Below are 18,356 nucleotides of genomic sequence, written 5' to 3'. Positions count from 1 at the left end.
TGCCCTAAAGAAATACTGACAACTATTTAATATTTAGTTTCTATCCAAATAAGAAATTAGTCTTTTATAAACAGTTTTCATTCAACTCGTTCAAAAATACTACAAGCCTCCATAAGAAATTGTTTATTTCATACAATTTGTGCACTTGATACCCTCCACACGCTGTGTTGAAATTTGTTTACATTCTAACTTCCAACTTCCATAAACATACTTAGAAATACAATAATACGGAATTATTGAAAGGTGACAATTTATTTCATTTCGCTTGTGGTGAAACAAGTTCTAAAAAGTCAACAAGATTTTGAAATTATGTGATATTGAAATTAAAATGCATCCCTGCTGTTATTCAATATGTAACAAAAAATATCAGAATCATCTGTGAGAAATAAAGATGCTTTGACTTCAGCTAGGTGAAACAAACGATTGAATACGTAAATATGAAGAATTCTCTCTATTTCTTCAGATGACTTATACAATCAATCTCTTCTTGTACACAAATAACTTGTCTCCGTCACAAGCTACAAGATTACCAGTAGGAGTTACTAAGCATCGGCTAGTGTACAGGTAGCTGTTCCGGTCTGAATTCTCATATTCCACGATCCTCCTTGCCTGTATGATACCATCACATGACACCTGATCAACTGCGTAGATAGTGCGCTCTGTATCCCAATATGCGATGTAGAGTGTGTCTGTCAGTTTGTCAACGCGACACCGTGACCCGCACCACTCATCGAAGTGTATGACAGCCATCTCTTCTCCTGATCGTGAGATGACAGTGAATTGATCATTACCTGTCTTTACAACGATATCACCTGATGTCAAGGCTTGTATCTCACCCCTCACCACCTTGTCCTGCATCGTAATAGTGTTTAGAATCTTACCATCCGCAGGGTTGATGACATAGATATTAGACATATCAAAATGAGCAGCGAGGATCATCCCATCCCTGTCAACATCAACGTAGACACTAGTATCATCAGGGCTGTTATTTTTCGGTATGCTGATTTCTCTAATCATCTTCCATTGTCTGTCATAGAGAGTAATGCATCCATCCACACTGTCACCCTCGCAGTCCCGTCTCCTCTTACCACATACTATTACATTGCTGTCTATGGGGGTGCATGATATAAACCACACGCTACAATCTCCATCAATCACTTTCTCTGTGCGTTCAGTACTGATATGTGTAACATACACGTCATCGTTCCTTACGTCCCGCACACATATCTCACCATCACTGATGACTGATCAAACCTTGCACTAAAGGTGATTTAAGAATTGATGGAATGTGGATTGACTTGACAAGCTCCCATTTACCGATATAGCCATCAATTCTCCCATAGTGTTCCCCACCTACTTCACCTTCAACAAACTTCACTCTCTGAACTTCACGTTTTATTCGTTCAAGACAGTCGCTAACATCTTGATAAACATTCAATCTTATGCTGTCATCTAGGGATGCAAGCACTTTAGGAGCTTCATTCACTAATGTTTTGTCCTCTTTTGTGATTCGTTTTATCTTGGAATCAATATTATCCAATGTGCTGATTGCGTGCTGATGCTTATTTTTGAGACATTTTATCTTTTTAGGAATCACCTCGTTGATTTCTTTTGTTTCTGACTCGAGTTTTGCTTGGCTTTCTTTGAGAATTAATTGTTGTTGTTCTGCTTCTTCGTGGCATGATTTGATTTGTCTTTTCCTCTCATCATTAATGATTTTAATTTCTTCATCTGCCTGCCTGTTGATCGAACGAATCGATCGTTTCTCTTTGTCTTTCACACTCTTTAATTTGTCATCAAATGCTACCTTAAGTTCATCGTTGACTGATTGAAAATGTTTACTTGCAGAGGTTGCAGTGGACTCTAGTTTAAAGTCAAGCATTTTCAGTTGTTTCTTCATTTCCTCTATCTCTTGCTGTTTATCATCCAGTTTTCTCCTCCTCTCCAAGATGACATCCTCGATGTCGTCTAGCTTACACGGTTTCTGACAGTGCTCTTTGATAGCACATCGGTCACAGACGGGTAATCCGTGCTCTTTACAGAAAAAGGCGATTGGCTCACCGTGTATGTCGCATGACCATGTCATGTCATGGCCTTTCCTAGCGCGTAGCTTGACCTTTTCATCTCTCTCTCCTGGGAACTTGGACGCCATGATGAAAAGCAGATGGTAGCAAGTAACCTGCATCGTCAACAATAATACGAATTGAATTACAGACGTGACTTAACGAGAAGACATAGAGAAGCGGATCAGGAAACAATTAGAGACAAGGACTTGAACGAGGGGTCGATTATTGAGAAATAAACAGGAAAGCAGAAACATAGAATAAAATATCAAGCAATTTATCTAATCTTTAGTTTATTATTATTATGTCTTCTTCTCCTATTGCTCGTCAGTATATTATGACTGATATATTCATACTGATTCCGGCGAATATGAATAATACGTGTAATATATGAGATCATTACATTCGTATTGTTAGCGCGTCGATCCTTTCTAAACTCAGCTCTAAAAATCGACCAATAGATGACAACCATTACTTATCTAATGTTTTATGGTCCTTAATTCTGATGACTGAAATATTTTGCAAAAATCATTAAAAGTAATTGTGATCATAAATGCTAATATTACTTACGAACAATTTTTTTATCTGTTGCGATGAGGACTTCTCTACTATGAGACAATGGTGTACTATAACAGTGTACAGTTTGCATGGACGCAATTTATTTCAAGAGCAGTGCGTATATACACAGTGTGCTGAAAAATATCTGGCATTTCCCAGCGCAGCTAAACGGTATATGCTCCACTCATTGGAAGCGCTTAGTCCACAATTCAATGTTTACAGCGTTTTGTGTAAATATACTCAAGTGGTTAGTGTGTACACTATTTGAGATTAAATGGCATAACGCGCTCATATCCGAACCAATGTCATGTCGAATTTCTCAAGATCCCAAAGACACGAGTAGCCTGTGGTGAAAGGTCTTTATCATCTGCAGCACCTTGTCTTTAGAATAATTTACCATTTAATTTGAGAATCATAACTTCCTTAGGGACCTTTAAATCCAAGCTGAAATCTTATCTTTTTTAACAATACATGTACTAGGCACTTGACACTCATCCGAACTTTCTCGTCCAAACTTTCTCATTCTGTCGATTTTTCTTGTGCGCCTCGGAATAGCATTGTCTAGATAGACGGCGCTATACAAATGCCTATTATTATTATTATTATAATTATTACCGCACTGGAAGACAGCACGAAGCATGATGAAACCACTCAACAAACCAACAAGACAAGACAAAGTCGTCTCGCGGCCTTTGTTTCTTAAAACAGGGCTCCCACTTAGCCGAGTTGAAGCCTCGAGTTGTGGTGAGCTGGCGCGAGCTTATGGCAAGCCGTTTTATCCTTAAATTCTTGATATCAAGAAATATGTTTTAATGATAAGACGGCTTGCCATATGCTCGCGCCAGCTCGCCACAACTCGAGGCTCCAACTCGGCTAAGTGAGCCCTGCTTAAGCATGTGCATCGGCCAGCGCAAAATAGCAATGCTGACTCGGCCTCGGCAGAAGTCTTGGATCTACGATCACCCGGAAGAACACGACCAGCCTCACTAGACCAAGAGCATTATTTTTAACAAGGACTTTGCTCGTTTGATCATGGTACCGAGTCATGCAGGCGAATAAGAGTAATACGTGCACTATCGGATCATTACGAATATAGGGACCCGTATGAATAACGACCCCGATTTTGTATTATGAATAGCAACCCTCTTCTTCGATTACGAATAGCGGTCCTCACGAATATTGACCCTTTTCTCAAATCATGAATAGCGTATGTGAATAGTGGTCCTTTTGACTAGCTGTCCTTATGAATAGCGAGCAGGTCCCAAAGTGACCACCTTCACGTTTCTATGTCGTGACAGTATCCCCGTTCAACATGATCATGTGATGGAGCAAATAGTTATGATCATTCCCAAAGCCTTTGGAACCTGCATAACTATCAATGAATCTTATATGGTAATGTTGTCATTGTTTTTTGCTATTTGTATTAAAAAATTAGCTTTGGTAACAACTTTGCACATCCTAACAACTTCCCTGTCCGAACACTGGCAAGCCAATTGCCTCACAAATGTTTTTGGGAAATGGTTCATTACCGTTTCTTTTAAGCTTGTTGAATGGTCAAAAAGAAGAATAAAATTAAGATAATCTGATGTTAAATTGTTGCAATGGATACATGGAATCAAATTGTCGACGACATTCTTCTGTTGCACCCAGACAAATTGATTCAGCGTATAACATATATGAAAGTAAACAGTAAGATCTCACCTTTCAAATGGTGTTAGTCATTAACCCATTGCTTACTGGAACCTGGTGGTCCCTGTGTTAAGTCTATGGGAATTAGATAATTCAGTATTCAACGGGAGTGATTTCAAGTTGGGTGTTTAGGGCTGGTGTTAGTGTTTAATAAACACTACACCAGCTCTAAACACCGAAATGGAAATCAGCTGGTGTTAAGGCTTTGACCTCTGAATATCGTCAACTTCCGGTAGCTAGTGTTATCGATTTTACAAAACTGTCGTCTGCTGAACAGACCTTTGTGGCTTGTGTTAAAAATTGACGTACAAATGTCCTATTCACTAACACTAGCCCCTAGGGATTAAGCAAATGTTGATTTCCAGTTCGGTGTTAGTGTTGTAGCCGCACAACAGTCAACGCACGAACGACGCTAATTTATCGTCTAATGATCAAATAAAAACATGTGAAACAGGTCCTTTATTATGTGATTCATATATTTTTTTAGTGGAATGTGTTATTTTTAAAGACCAAAGAAATGAGTGTAAATTCATTTTGTGTTTTTCATGATATCTTTAGTTTTTATGTATTATTTGTAAACCATCGTCGTGAAATCTAGTCTGTGTGGCAATGTCACAGTGGTGTTAAGCTATCGATATTGAAACTCTGAAAACCAGGCCAAAATCTCTTTACACTAAAGTATTTAGTATTTTGTTTAGTTCAATCTAAATTTATTTATCTAACAATTGTCTTAACATGCTAAAAAAAAACTACACACATCTGTTCGTTTGCTACTAAACTCCATAGAATTTCGTGTTCCTAAATGGGTGATCATTATCTCAACTTGAAATTGAAATTAGACACTTGAAATTCATAAAGTTTATAAACGCTATAAAGTACTTGTTCTGCTATAATATGCAACGTTTTATTTTCACATTCGAGACTCTAGTAAAAGCTTTTATCTCATTTATCTTCTCTTTATCCCCGATGTTACACATTCATAATTCGTTTTTCCTTTTTGAAGACACCACAAAGCGAATTATGTTGTTTTCCGGGCTAACTTCGCCCGACTCCTTAATGGTCGCAGTTATTAGTCGCCTAAGTAGCCCAATAGCATAGTCTTGGTTCAACCAGGGAGGTGAAAGAAAGGAGTGAAAACTCTTGTAACTTATTCAACCGCATTCGTGAATTCTAAAGCGTAAAAATGGGGTGTGTAACATGTGTAACGTTATTTAATTCATGATTTACAATCTTTTTAATACGTGTTTTCGCGTGTTTTTTGTATTTTTGCAGTTGGAAAAAAGAATGAAATACACAAGTTTGTGTTCGATTGTTCTACTCATTACACATTCAATAATTGATGAGAAATCATTTACAGGGACAGCAAACAGTTGCTGGGATACCATTTTCTGATGTAGGAATTATAAATCCTGATAGTTCATGCGCTCTTTTATCTCACCACCTGGTCAACAGTTGACGATTAGCGCATAACTTTTCGGCGGCTTGGAGCATGGGGTCAAAGGAGAGCGGCTTGATTCCACTCCTTTCTTTCATCTTCCTGCCTCAACCAATATTTCACTATCACCAACTCACTATATACACACCCACACTCATCCCTGTTTCCCTTTCTTTCTCTCGTGCACGCGCACCTCCTCGATCAATCTATTTCTCTCTCCCTCTCTGTCTCACTAACACACAAAAACTTAATCACTTTGTCCCTCTTTCTTTCTTTATTTCTCTTATTCACGCACACACTCATTTAATCCCCTCTCTCTCTCATTCAAAGGCGCGAGCTCCTCCAATAAAATTAGCAATTAAATGTCTGAAGGAAGATATGTGTTTTGAGTGAAGCTTTGAAGTGGTCCAGGTTGTCAATTTCGCGAATAGATGATGGGAGGGAATTCCACAGGCGAGGAGCAATATAAAAAAAAAATGCCCGGTCTCCATATCCCTGGGGTGGAACTACCTATGTAGGGCTGCCATGCAATAACGTTACCATGTCAACACAAAAATTGTCTAGATAACAAATATTAATTTGATCCTGTTTGGTTAAACTCGCTGACGATGCATTTTATTTGTTTATTGTGGACTGTTGTAAATTGGTTAATTATTAAAGCGTATTACATGATTCCAATGCAAGCCAACCAGGACAATGAAAATAGACTTGAATTGTGTCAAAAGACTGGAATAGTTTCGACAGACTCATGTTTGAATATATCTCTTCAATCGTCATTCTTCTACATGCACGGACTGCCATTACTGACTATATCGTTAGATTTGTTAACCAGTACTAGTTTATAGTTTATTATTCCTCAATTATCATTACATCGAAACAACTCGTCGTTTAACTAAACTAGATGCTGGGAATGACGTCACTGACCCACATTTAATGGGACACTGATATACACAAAACGTGAGTAGTTTATTTACTATTTCATATTTTTGAAGAAAAAGAAATATTTGTATTCAGGAGTCATAAACGTGTAGTTCAGGTTCACGTACAGATGCTTCAAGCAATGTCTCTTCATGCGATGTCGAAGACGGCAGCGAAGAGGAAGCCTCCGAAATATCTTTGGAATCACCCGAGTTGCCAACACGCCGAGTGAAAGATGATACAGATAAGAGTAAAAAGAGGAAGCAAAAGTCGACGAAAAAAAACCACCGAAGAAAAAATGATAGATATGTCAAACAAACTTATTTCAATCTGATTTTTGTTATACAATCTTCCTTTTTCATGTAAATGTCGAATTGTCATTTCTTAAGTTTAAACGTTCGTGGTTTTACAAAAAAGGAAAAACGAAGTCAAATTTTCAGATGGTCTAGACATCAAAAAGGACACATATTCTTTGTACAAAAAACTTATTGGACAGCCAACATTGAAAATATTGTGAAAAGTGAGTGGCGTGGGCCGTGTTATTTTTCACACGGCACAAATCACTCCAAAGGAGTTGCTATACTATTTGATGAACACCTAGACATAGATGTCACTAGTATAGAGCAGAGTGATGATGGAAGAAAGTTGTTACCAAAAGTTAAAATGGGAACCTTTTTATTGACAATGATAAACGTATATGCACCAACTAAGAATAAGCAAAGAGAACGGTATTTTAGAAATCTGAATACTTTCGTATCAAATTCTTGTGAAAAGTATGAAAAATCTAAATTAGAAATGACAGGAGACTGGAATTCTGTACTGAATGTCAAGAAAGACAGTGTACATGTTCAGGGAACAAACCGTTCCTATTGCAAGAAACCGCTAAATTTTAGTAGATTGTTAAAGAAATACGAATTGTGTGATATCTGGAGGAAAATGAATGTTAATACTATTCAGTTTACCCGGAGAAATATATATCTAAAACTTGATTCAAGATTAGATTATTGGCTGGTCGATAAAAGTTTTTTAGGGAGAGTTGTAAACACAGATATCAGACCATCAATAAGAGCTGATCACATCAAAACAAAAACTGTTCAAAAGGGTCCAGGTTACTGGAAGCTGAACAGTCGTGTTCTGTCTGATGACTGTTATCATAAAAATATTTGTGCTGTTATTAGTTCAATGAATTCTCAAAAAATATGAGTCCCCTACAGAAATGGGAACTTTTGAAAATAAAGATACGTGAATTTACACAAAAATATTGTAAACATAAAGTTGCAGATCAAAAAAATAGAAAAGGGTTTTTAGAAATGAAGCTTTATGTATTACAAAAATGTATTGATAACCAAAGTGGAAATAATGATAATGAAAACGAATATAGAGTCATAAAAGAGGAGCTGGAAAATATATATAAAGTAGAATCTAAAGGAGCTGGTATCAGAGCTAAGGCAAGATGGAGGGAAGAGGGAGAAAAAAAGTACTAAATAGTTTCTTAGCTTAGAAAAGAGAAATGCTAGCAGAAAAAACATAAATCAGCTGAAGACAGGAAACGGAAAAAGAATTATTGAAAAACAAGAGGAAATATTGAAAGAAATCGTTTATTATTATAGTAAGTTGTATACTAAAGAAGATATTGACGTTAAAAATGCAGAAGATTATATTTTTTCTCAAAATATTTCATCTCTCTCTGACGATGAAAATAAAATATGTGAAGGTTTATTAACACACAGAGAATGTAAACAAGCTGTATTCGCAATGAAGAAAAACAAAACTCCAGGCTCTGACGGAATAACCGCGGAATTCTATCAGGTGTTCTGGAATGAGATCTGTGATATTTTAGTTGCCGCTCTTAACGAGTGTTATGCTCATGGGTGTCGACCCCCCCCCCCCCAATATTTCAGGTGGGGGTGGCCTGTACAATCATCCCCCCCCCCCCCAAATAATTCACCATAAAAAAATAATGATGAGAGTCCGATGAGAGTAGTTAATGGTTATTACTCGCAAGATGACCATCAATATACACATTTTGCTATCCCATTTTCATAATACATACATATATACGAAGTTAATAAGACAACCGTATATGAGACAAGAATAAATTGAATTCTCGCTCATACGGCTTCATCAGGAATTGATGAATTTATTCAATTTGTTCAATCAACAGCATCATAGAATTGCAGTGCGCCAAATGCAAAGACGCAGCATCAAAAGCAACGAGCTAAATGTTAAGCGCGAAGCACAAAAGTAGCAATCTGCAATGCACATCAGACAATCCTGGACAGTGTAAACATAGATGAACTCTATGACGATTTCGTGATGAGATCGGAGAAAATGAGAAAGATTTTCAGACATTAGTATGACTATTAAAATAGTTCACTAGTTGTTATGTTGTTTCCGTTCACCCTTTTTTTAAATTCACGTCATTGTATCTTTATTTTTATTTTTTTCACTCATTTTATTTCCTGATATTTCCTAAAACATTTTTCATTTTTGGAGAAAGATTATTATGTCACAACTTATTTATGACACAACGTATTTTCAGTGGGGAAACTGAATTCAGAAAAGGATTAATATAGAGAACAGTACACCGAATCGTCTTCTTTCTCTAATAATTTAGCGAACAGGGCAAAGCTGTTAGGGGGGCAACTGAATTCAGACGTGGATTAACAGTAATAATCAAATGAAACGTCAAAGTAGACGATACAACTAATCGTCTTCTTTTACTAATAATTTAATGAAACGTGAAATTTTCGGAATGGGCAAAAATGAATACAGACAAGGATTAAGAGTAATAATTTATTGAAACATGAAAACTTCCGCGCTTCGCGCGGTAGGGGGGAAACTGAATTCATGAATGACACGATACAACAAATCGTCTTCATTCTCTAATAATGTAATAAACTGTGAAAGCTTCCACGCTTCGCGCAGGAATGGGCAAAAATGAATTCAGACAAGGATTAAGAGTCGAGAATGGTACATAGAATCGTCTTCTTTCTTTAATAATCTAATGAAACGTCAGAGCTTCCGCGCTACGCGCGGGGAAGGGGAACTTGATTCAAACAAGGATTAAGAGTCGAGAATGGTACATAGAATCGTCTTCTTTCTTTAATAGTCTAATGAAACGTCAGAGCTTCCGCGCTACGCGCGAGGAAGGGGAACTTGATTCCAACAAGGATTAAGAGTCGAGAACGGTCCAACGAATCGTCTTTTTTCTTTAATAATCTAATGAAACGTCAGAGCTTCCGCGCTACGCGCGGGGGGGAAGGGGAACTTCATTTAAACAAGGATTAAGAGTCGAGAATAGTACATAGAATCGTCTTTTTTCTTTAATAATCTAATGAAACGTCAAAGCTTCCACGCTTCGCGCAGGAATGGGCAAAAATGAATTCAGACAAGGATTAGGAGTCGAGAATGGTACATAGAATCGTCTTCTTTCTTTAATAATCTAATGAAACGTCAAGGCTTCCGCGTTACGCGCGGGGGAAGGGGAACTTGATTCAAACAAGGATTAAGAGTCGAGAATGGTACATAGAATCGTCTTCTTTCTTTAATAATCTAATGAGACGTCAGAGCTTCCGCGCTACGCGCGGTGGAAGGGAAACTTCAATCAAACAAGGATTAAGAGTCGAGAATGGTACATAGAATCGACGTCTTTCTTTAATAATCTAATGAAACGTCAGAGCTTCCGCGCTACGCGCGGAGGAAGGGGGAATTCGATTCAAACAAGGATTAGGAGTCGAGAACGGTCCAACGAATCGTCTTATTTCTCTAATAATTTAGTAAAACGTTAAAGCTTCCGCGCTTTGCGGGGGGGGGAACTCCCCCTCCCTGCACCCAACCCCCTAGGAACCGCGCTTCGCGTGCTCACTACCACCCCCCCCCCCCCTAAAATTAAATCCTGGCTACGCGCTTGGGAGGGGTGCAACTTGCCACACGCTTTTACCACTTTGGTTGCTTTGATCCATTGCCGAAAATATTTAGGCACCTATCATCCCCCAACCACGGATACAAATCGACACCCTTGGTTATGCTAATGAGAAAATGTCGGATACACAAAGGAAAGGAATAATTACTTTGATATACAAGAAAGGGGATCACCGAGAGCTGAAGAATTGGAGACCGATCACATTGCTGAATAGTGATTATAAAATAATTGCAACAGTGCTTGCAAAACGTTTTCAAAAAGTAATTGGTAAAATTATTCATGTAAACCAGTCGGGTTACATAATGCTACGTTTACACTATGTTCCCGGCGGCCACGGCATCCCCGTTTGACCGAAACGTAGTGCGCCGTGGTATTTTGGCCATTTTCTTCTCTGTATTCAAGTTAAGTTACGTCTTGCCAAGTTTTCTCACGGTCTATCACGGTTTCCGTGACGGGCCGTGAAAGGGAAAGGGGCTGCTGTCCCGGAGGCTGCAAGGCGCACTACGGTTCGGCCCGCGGTTTAACACGGACGCTAGTACATTCCCTCCCGGTCCGTCACGTTCTGTTGGGGTCCCTCACGTTTCTCACGTTCTGATCAAGGTCTGACACGTTTTTCACGTTCTGTCAAGGCTTTGTACGGATGAAACGTGGAGGCAGGGAAGCTTTGGAGCACGTTTGTGCCGGCGGTATAAAAGGAAGGTCTCCCAAGCAATAGCAATCATGATATCCTGAGACCTCGTGTTGTGTCAGACCGTAGTAGAACGCAACGCGCCGTAGCGTGTCGGGCGCTTAAACCGTCCCACTACGGACCACCTCCAAGTTTTGTTACGGCCTGTTACGTTCTGTCACGTTTTGTTGCGCTCACCCCGTTTACCTACGGCCTACTAGGTTTCTCATTCCTACCGTGACTACCGTGGCAAATTTTTTGACAGTTTAAAATTCTGGCCCGGCATCCACGGCAATCACGGCTTGTCACGTTTGCCCATACGGTCCCCCACGTTGTCTCACGTTCATCCCGTTTCGTCCACGGTGGCCTGAAACGTGGTTGCCGTGGCCGCCGGGAACATAGTGTAAACGTAGCATAAGAGGTCGTCTGGCGGCTTGTAATGTAAGACTTACTAAAGATATCATCGAATACATAACAGGGAACGGTAAAAACGGTGCTCTTATGATGGTAGATTTTTCTAAAGCCTTTCATGTAATTGATGTAACTTTTATAAAAAAAATGTCTGAGTAAATTTAATTTTGGACCTGTTTTTCAGAAGTGGGTAACAATTTTATACACAAATATTTAAAGTTCTGTAATTGTAAATGGTTGGTTATCTGAAACTCTTAGTGTTCTGAGAGGAATACGCCAAGGGTGTTCCCTCTCGACCTTATTGTTTGTAATGGCCGCAGAATTAATGGCAAATAAAGTGAGAGAAAATAAGGAAATCAAAGGTCTAGATATTGATGATAAGGGTATTGATCTGAAATTGCTGCAATATGCAGATGACACCTTATGTTATGTATCTGGTATAAATTCTTTTGAAAATATTTTAATCGAATTACAGGTTTTTGGAAAAGTTGCAGGACCGAAGTTAAATAGAGAAAAGACTGTCCTGATTTGGATTGGAACAGCCTGTCAACGATGGTCGTTATCTTGTTTCGGCTTACATTGGACAGATGAGCCAGTAAAATACTTAGGACATTATATCGCACCTGATCTGCAGTGTGCTTTAAAGATAAATTAGGAAAATAAATTAGAAAAAATGCAAAAACTGCTAGATAACTGGAGAAAAAGAAACCTGACTTTGTTTGGAAGACTGACTATTATCAAATCACTTGCAATTAGTCAAGTTATACATTTAATGACTGTTGACACAATACCGTCTACTTTTTGGATAAAACTTAATAGCCTGATATTTAAATATCTTTGGAAAAGTAAAATCGAAAAGGTAAAACGGTGTATTGTTTCTGAGGATTATTGTGAAGGAGGAATACGAATGATTGATGTTAAAAAGCAGATGTTTAGTTTTAGGCTGAAGTGGCTTGGGATGTTTTTAGATAATACAACAGGAAATTGGAAAGATATGTGTAAACATTGGTTTGACTGTTTGGGAGGGCTGCATCTACTGCTCAATTTCAATAATACTGATTATACTTTAAAATCTCTTAAAACTTAGAAATGTCCCATATTTGTACATAGAAATATTACATGCATGGTACCTCATAAACAAATACACACATCAGCTGAATGTCAGACACAGAAACATGTCGACGAAAATATTTTATGGTATAATCAAGATATCGTTTTTGAAAAGAAAATGTTATTTTATGAAGACTGGTATAAAAGTGGTATTATATACTTAAATGATATCTTTAAAAATGGTACTTTTGTTTCAGTTAAATGAATTATTTATCCGCCTTAAAACTAGGAGAAGTAAACAATTTTTGATTTTTGACTATACAAAGCTACAAAAATCAATTCCAAAAATTTGGATAAATGATAAGCTTAGGGTACCTTTGGTTTTCAAAGACCATAATTTATCTATCCCCCACTTTGTATTTGGAAAATCAGTTAAGCCTGCTAGTCTTTTGAGTAGTAAACAGTGGTATCCTATGATTAGTTTTGAACAAATTAAAATAAATAAATGTTGTTTGTATTGGGAAGATGTCTTGCAGAAGGACGTTAAATGGTCCTCTGTTTTTAATAGGAATTTGATTGGGATAAAAGATTTTCGTCTACGTGAATTTGATTTCAAGCTTTTATATAATATGTTACCAGTTCGTAACAATCTGTTCAAGTGGGGTCTCTCATACGATGACCTTTGTTTAAAATGCAAAAAGACTGAAGATGTGCTTCATGCTTTCATTTCAGGTAAGGAAAATGAAACCTTCTTTGCATATGTAAAGGATTTAGTTTTACGTGCTTTCAATCTTAGAATAGAGACATATTGTTTTATTACTCAAAATGAATTTGCAAACCGAAATCGATTTGATAATGACTATTGCTTTTTGGTCGATTTATAAAATGATTATTTTTCGTAATAAGTATGGGTATAATAATAGAGATTTGAGTTTGATTTACTTATTTAAGAGAGAAATGACTAACGGAATAGAAATAAACGAACATTTGAAAATACAAAATATGAAATTTCCTGCGAATTTGCTTAGGTATATTTGAATAAATAACTTGTGTATTATTGATGTTCCATTGATTTGCTGAATTGTAAGCAAAATTATGTTATTGTTTGAATATTGAATAAACACCTCCAAGAGACAAAGAGAGAAAAAAAAATAAACATGTAGTTACCCTGTACATTATTGACCTGTAGTAGATAGAAGAAAAATAATTATGATGATGATAATTATTTACTTATTTATTTCTTATTCATTTATTTATTTATTGGTATTTACAAACTGACCAGCAGAACCGGCATTAAGGGCTCATTTTAAACCTAGAATAATACGCCATATACACATGGTGACATGGATGTTAACAATGGTATATAAACGTAGAATGTACACAATAAATAGAGGATAAAAAGAACGAAAATTACCCCCAGAAAATAAACATTGCATCGGCAGACATATACACGTGATATTAAATAAAGATGAATGGATAGATAAAGGTACAGAGGAAAATAATCGAGAAGAGGGGGACATAGAGAGAGGGAGAGAGACAAACAGGGGGAATAGGGTGGAAGAAAAAAAAGGGAGTAGGAGAGAGAGGGGAAAGAGGTCAAAAGGGAGAAGAAGAAAAAAACTGAATCATGATTTAAAGTTGGATGCATATCATATCTGTGCCCTTCCCAGATAACTCTTTTTTCTTAAAGGTTTTAGTTATAGCTGTTTGTTTTTTCTAGCCACGAGCATTTACAGGAGAGTAACCTTTCAGTGGAATTCGTTCAGCGAGCTTGGATGGGTGCGATGAGACAATCAAATCTTTTCTAAGAGTAATTTGGAATAAGGCAGAACATAATAAATGTTGGCATGATGATAGCGTTAAACCTGGAAAAATTTCTAATTGCCCTTTTTCTTAAACCAACATTCCCATTACATTTTGTATGCTCTTTTCCTTTGGATTTTTTTCTTGTAATCGCTTTATCTGTATATCATGTTTGTATGTTTAATGGGTTTTTTATGGAGATTGAAATGAATGAAAAGAAATGAAGTCTCGTAAAGTACACGAGAGAGCATGTACTTATTGGTGTGGAATCTATCCAGAATCAAAATACAGAAGTCGTGTCTAATTTGTGGACGTTTATTTTTAACTGCATTGCGTAATACGCGGCAAAATTTTAGTCAAGTTAGTCTAGATGCCCGAACTACTGAAGTAATTTAGTTTGATCATTTTGTTATAGTTATTATTATTATTATTTATATTATTATTATTATTATTATTATTATTATTATTATTATTATAATTATCTATATTATTATTATCATCTTCATCATGACACTAAATTACACTCTCTCCCATAGACATTGCGCACATCTCTAGATCTATGCAGTCCAGGTGCATTGCGCACTCATGCTAAATTGGTCGACGTTTTAATCACCAAAATGAGATTCAAATCAATATTGCTCGTGATCCTGAAGGTGATACTCAATAAGTGAGGTGTCATATGAAAGAGCAGATTTTTCTCCATATTCCCCACAGGGGCCCACCTCAAAATTTTAAAAATATCTTGCTTAGAGTCAGACTAGAAATAAACTCTCAAAGATACACTCATAAAAAACAACCGTGCAGATAAGCTAGAGAAAGGCCAAGGTGGTGTCATAAGTTGACACTTTTTCGGCATATAAAAGTATTAATGACTGCTTTAATATTCGAGAAATAGTTGTTTTTATACGCTCTCGGGAAGGTTACAATTGGGCTATTGCCCTCGGCACACCTTGGGCAATAGCACAATTATTACCTTCCCTTGAGCGTATAAAAACAACTATTTCTCTCAAAGCAGTCATTAATATTATACTAGTTTAACACGCATTTTGCCATTGACTTTCCAGATCGGGCAATAATATTTGTTCATTGGTTTACTGTATAATCGTCTTGACCGGCAAATTACACACACAATCCCATTGACTTTTCTGACGGTCAATAATATTTTTTCACCTGCAATTATGCTGGCTTATCCATTAAACCTTGAGGGCAATAACATTTAAAAATTGCCCTGCTCAGATGTCTGATACGGTTAATAATTGATCATACTAGATGGCAGCAATAACAAAAAATAGTTCAACACCCAGGGCGGCCACCATACGTTACCATGTCAACGCACACGAGCATATGTATGTTGTCTGGGTTACGAGATTACCATCAGAGTGAAACCCGTCAAAATATCGATATGATCCTGTTCGGTTAAACTCGCTGACGATGTATGTTTTTTCTTTCTTGTAGACTGCTTTAAATAGGTCTGTTTGACGCAGGTTAATGAAGCGCATTAGATGATTCTGTCAAACTATAATTAAAATCAAATGGTATTAGGGCTGATAAACAAGACAGATAGGAATTGCATTTAGTAAAGAAACAAGAATATCACAATAGCAGGGGCGGCGATTTATTTTCATGACCGGGGTGGGGACGAACTGTGAGGGACGATGGACCTTAGTGAGCGAGGCGAAGGTGAAGAAATATGGCTTCCCCCTCACATTTTTTTGAAGATTTGTTGTTTTAAAAAAAATACAATCTGCGCATGGGCAGATCATGTCATTTGTACCAAAATGGTAAAACCCACAGAGATGAATGCTGGATGTGCGCTCATGAAAGTTATGTAACATTATTAATTTATGCACTAACGGTACATTATTTTTATGATACGCAGGAAGTATTCTTTTGAAGAGGGCAAACAAAGGGTATTCATGAAGCACATCTAGGACTTTGGCAGTTATTATTCTAAGATGCTCAAAGTGAAACTTCTCCATCTGTAAACTCTCTTATAGTTTGTCACTAGGCACTTAACAAAGATTGATGCATTAAATGCTAATGCATTACGAAAATCTTCTTCTTCTTATCGAGTCACTACACAAGTCCCGTCCAGTGGTCCACCCCAGAAGGAGAAACCAGTAATACCAATAGTTGAAATTTCCAACTGGTTCCAGTTGATTCTAACTGGTCTGTGCATGGCATTTTCCCAGTTGCACCAGTTGATGGTCTGTGGGCATATTTCCAGTTACACCAGTTGATAACCAGTGTGGGTATATTTCCAGTTGCACCAGTTGATAACTGGTGCATGGGCCGGTTTCCAGTTGAACCAGTTGATTTCCAGTTCCACCAGTTGATAACAGGTCTGTGCATGGCATATTTCCAAGTGCACCAGTTAATAACTGGTGGGCCCACTTCCAGTTGGCCATTTGATAACTGGTCTGTGGTAATATTTTCAGTTGAACCAGTTGACACCAGCTAATTTGCATAATGAATATTGGGTGCGTGCACATCTATGTATTTATACAATTTATCTGAATTTACAGCATATTTCTTAATTACTAATGATTTAGTTATATGCAGTTCATTTCGAAAATACTACAACATATAAATTGCCATTTATTAGGACATTCCACTACTTCGTATAAATTACATTTAATTAAATATGATTTAGGAAAAACGTTAACTATGAACTAAAATAGATTCGATAACATATATTATTAACTATTTACAACATAGTGTGTCACATTGAATTAATCAAGTCACTTATTACCAATACGTTTACATTGGAAATTGCAGAAGATCTACTGGGTTGTTGCCATTGGAAAAATTAATCAGTACAAGTGCTAATTAAACCTTAAATTACTAATGAATGTAAAAGAAACGCGCGCGTATAATTATGTGTGCATGGTGTGCACGTCCGATCTACAGTCGCTCGTATCGCACGCACGGATCATAGCATGACGTGTACAGCAACTAGAAGTGGGCTAGAGCCTCAACCGTGACCGCCTATTTGGTTACGGACGATGTAGAGTAAATGCAAAAGTGGGTTTTCGTAGACGTACAAACAGCATGTGAATGCGGCCAGGAACATACAATGGAACACCTGCTAGTCTGCCCACTCCTGCCATGGCCATGCACCCAAGATGACCTGGAAGCCGTGAAGTGCCGAGTAAAACCCTGTGTCCCAGAAGGAAAAAACAGTTGCAACTGGTCCAGTTAAAGCCAACTGGTAACCCTGGAAAACGAAAAGGCCAAGTTGAACCAGACCAGTTGAATTCTAACTGGACCAGTTGGAATTCAACTGGTCAAATCGTAACTGGTCCATCGTGATACTTTCAAAATTCACATGTATTAAAGAGGCATTTGATGTTTTTTTCAGCTTGGTGGTTTCCGTAGCAGCATAATTTCTGTTGAATCTATCGGAAAGGGCTCTTTTAAATGAATTAAGCACGCACCTTGCCTACAAAAGCCACCTCAGCATTTTCTAAAAAATCTCTTCGCTGGTTCGTTCTTTGGGGTTTTACAGTGATCTTGAGACTGTACAATGTTTTGCTTGTTTTCAAAACAAATTAATAGGTAAGTTGTCTTTTTTAAAGGGATAGTTGAGTTCTGTTGCACAGGGCGCTACACAAAATAATTTTGTTGTGAAATAATGACAAACTAAGTGTCAAATTTGAAAGAACATACAATTTAAATGACAAAATCATCTTTGATCAAAATCGGTTCAGAGACGGCTGAAATATTCCATAAATATAACGATTTCTAACATTTGTGTACCACCACAAATATTCGACAATTTGAAAAAGCCGTTGAAAAAACGAAAAAGCGTCTTTTACGTTGTATTTCAGCCAATGC

This window comes from Strongylocentrotus purpuratus, unplaced genomic scaffold (genome assembly GCF_000002235.5).
Source record: "Strongylocentrotus purpuratus isolate Spur 01 unplaced genomic scaffold, Spur_5.0 spur5_scaffold_20, whole genome shotgun sequence".
In the NCBI taxonomy this organism is placed as follows: Eukaryota; Metazoa; Echinodermata; class Echinoidea; order Camarodonta; family Strongylocentrotidae; genus Strongylocentrotus; species Strongylocentrotus purpuratus.
The sequence above is the reverse complement of the archived record's forward strand: the minus strand, read 5'-3'. Positions refer to the sequence as shown.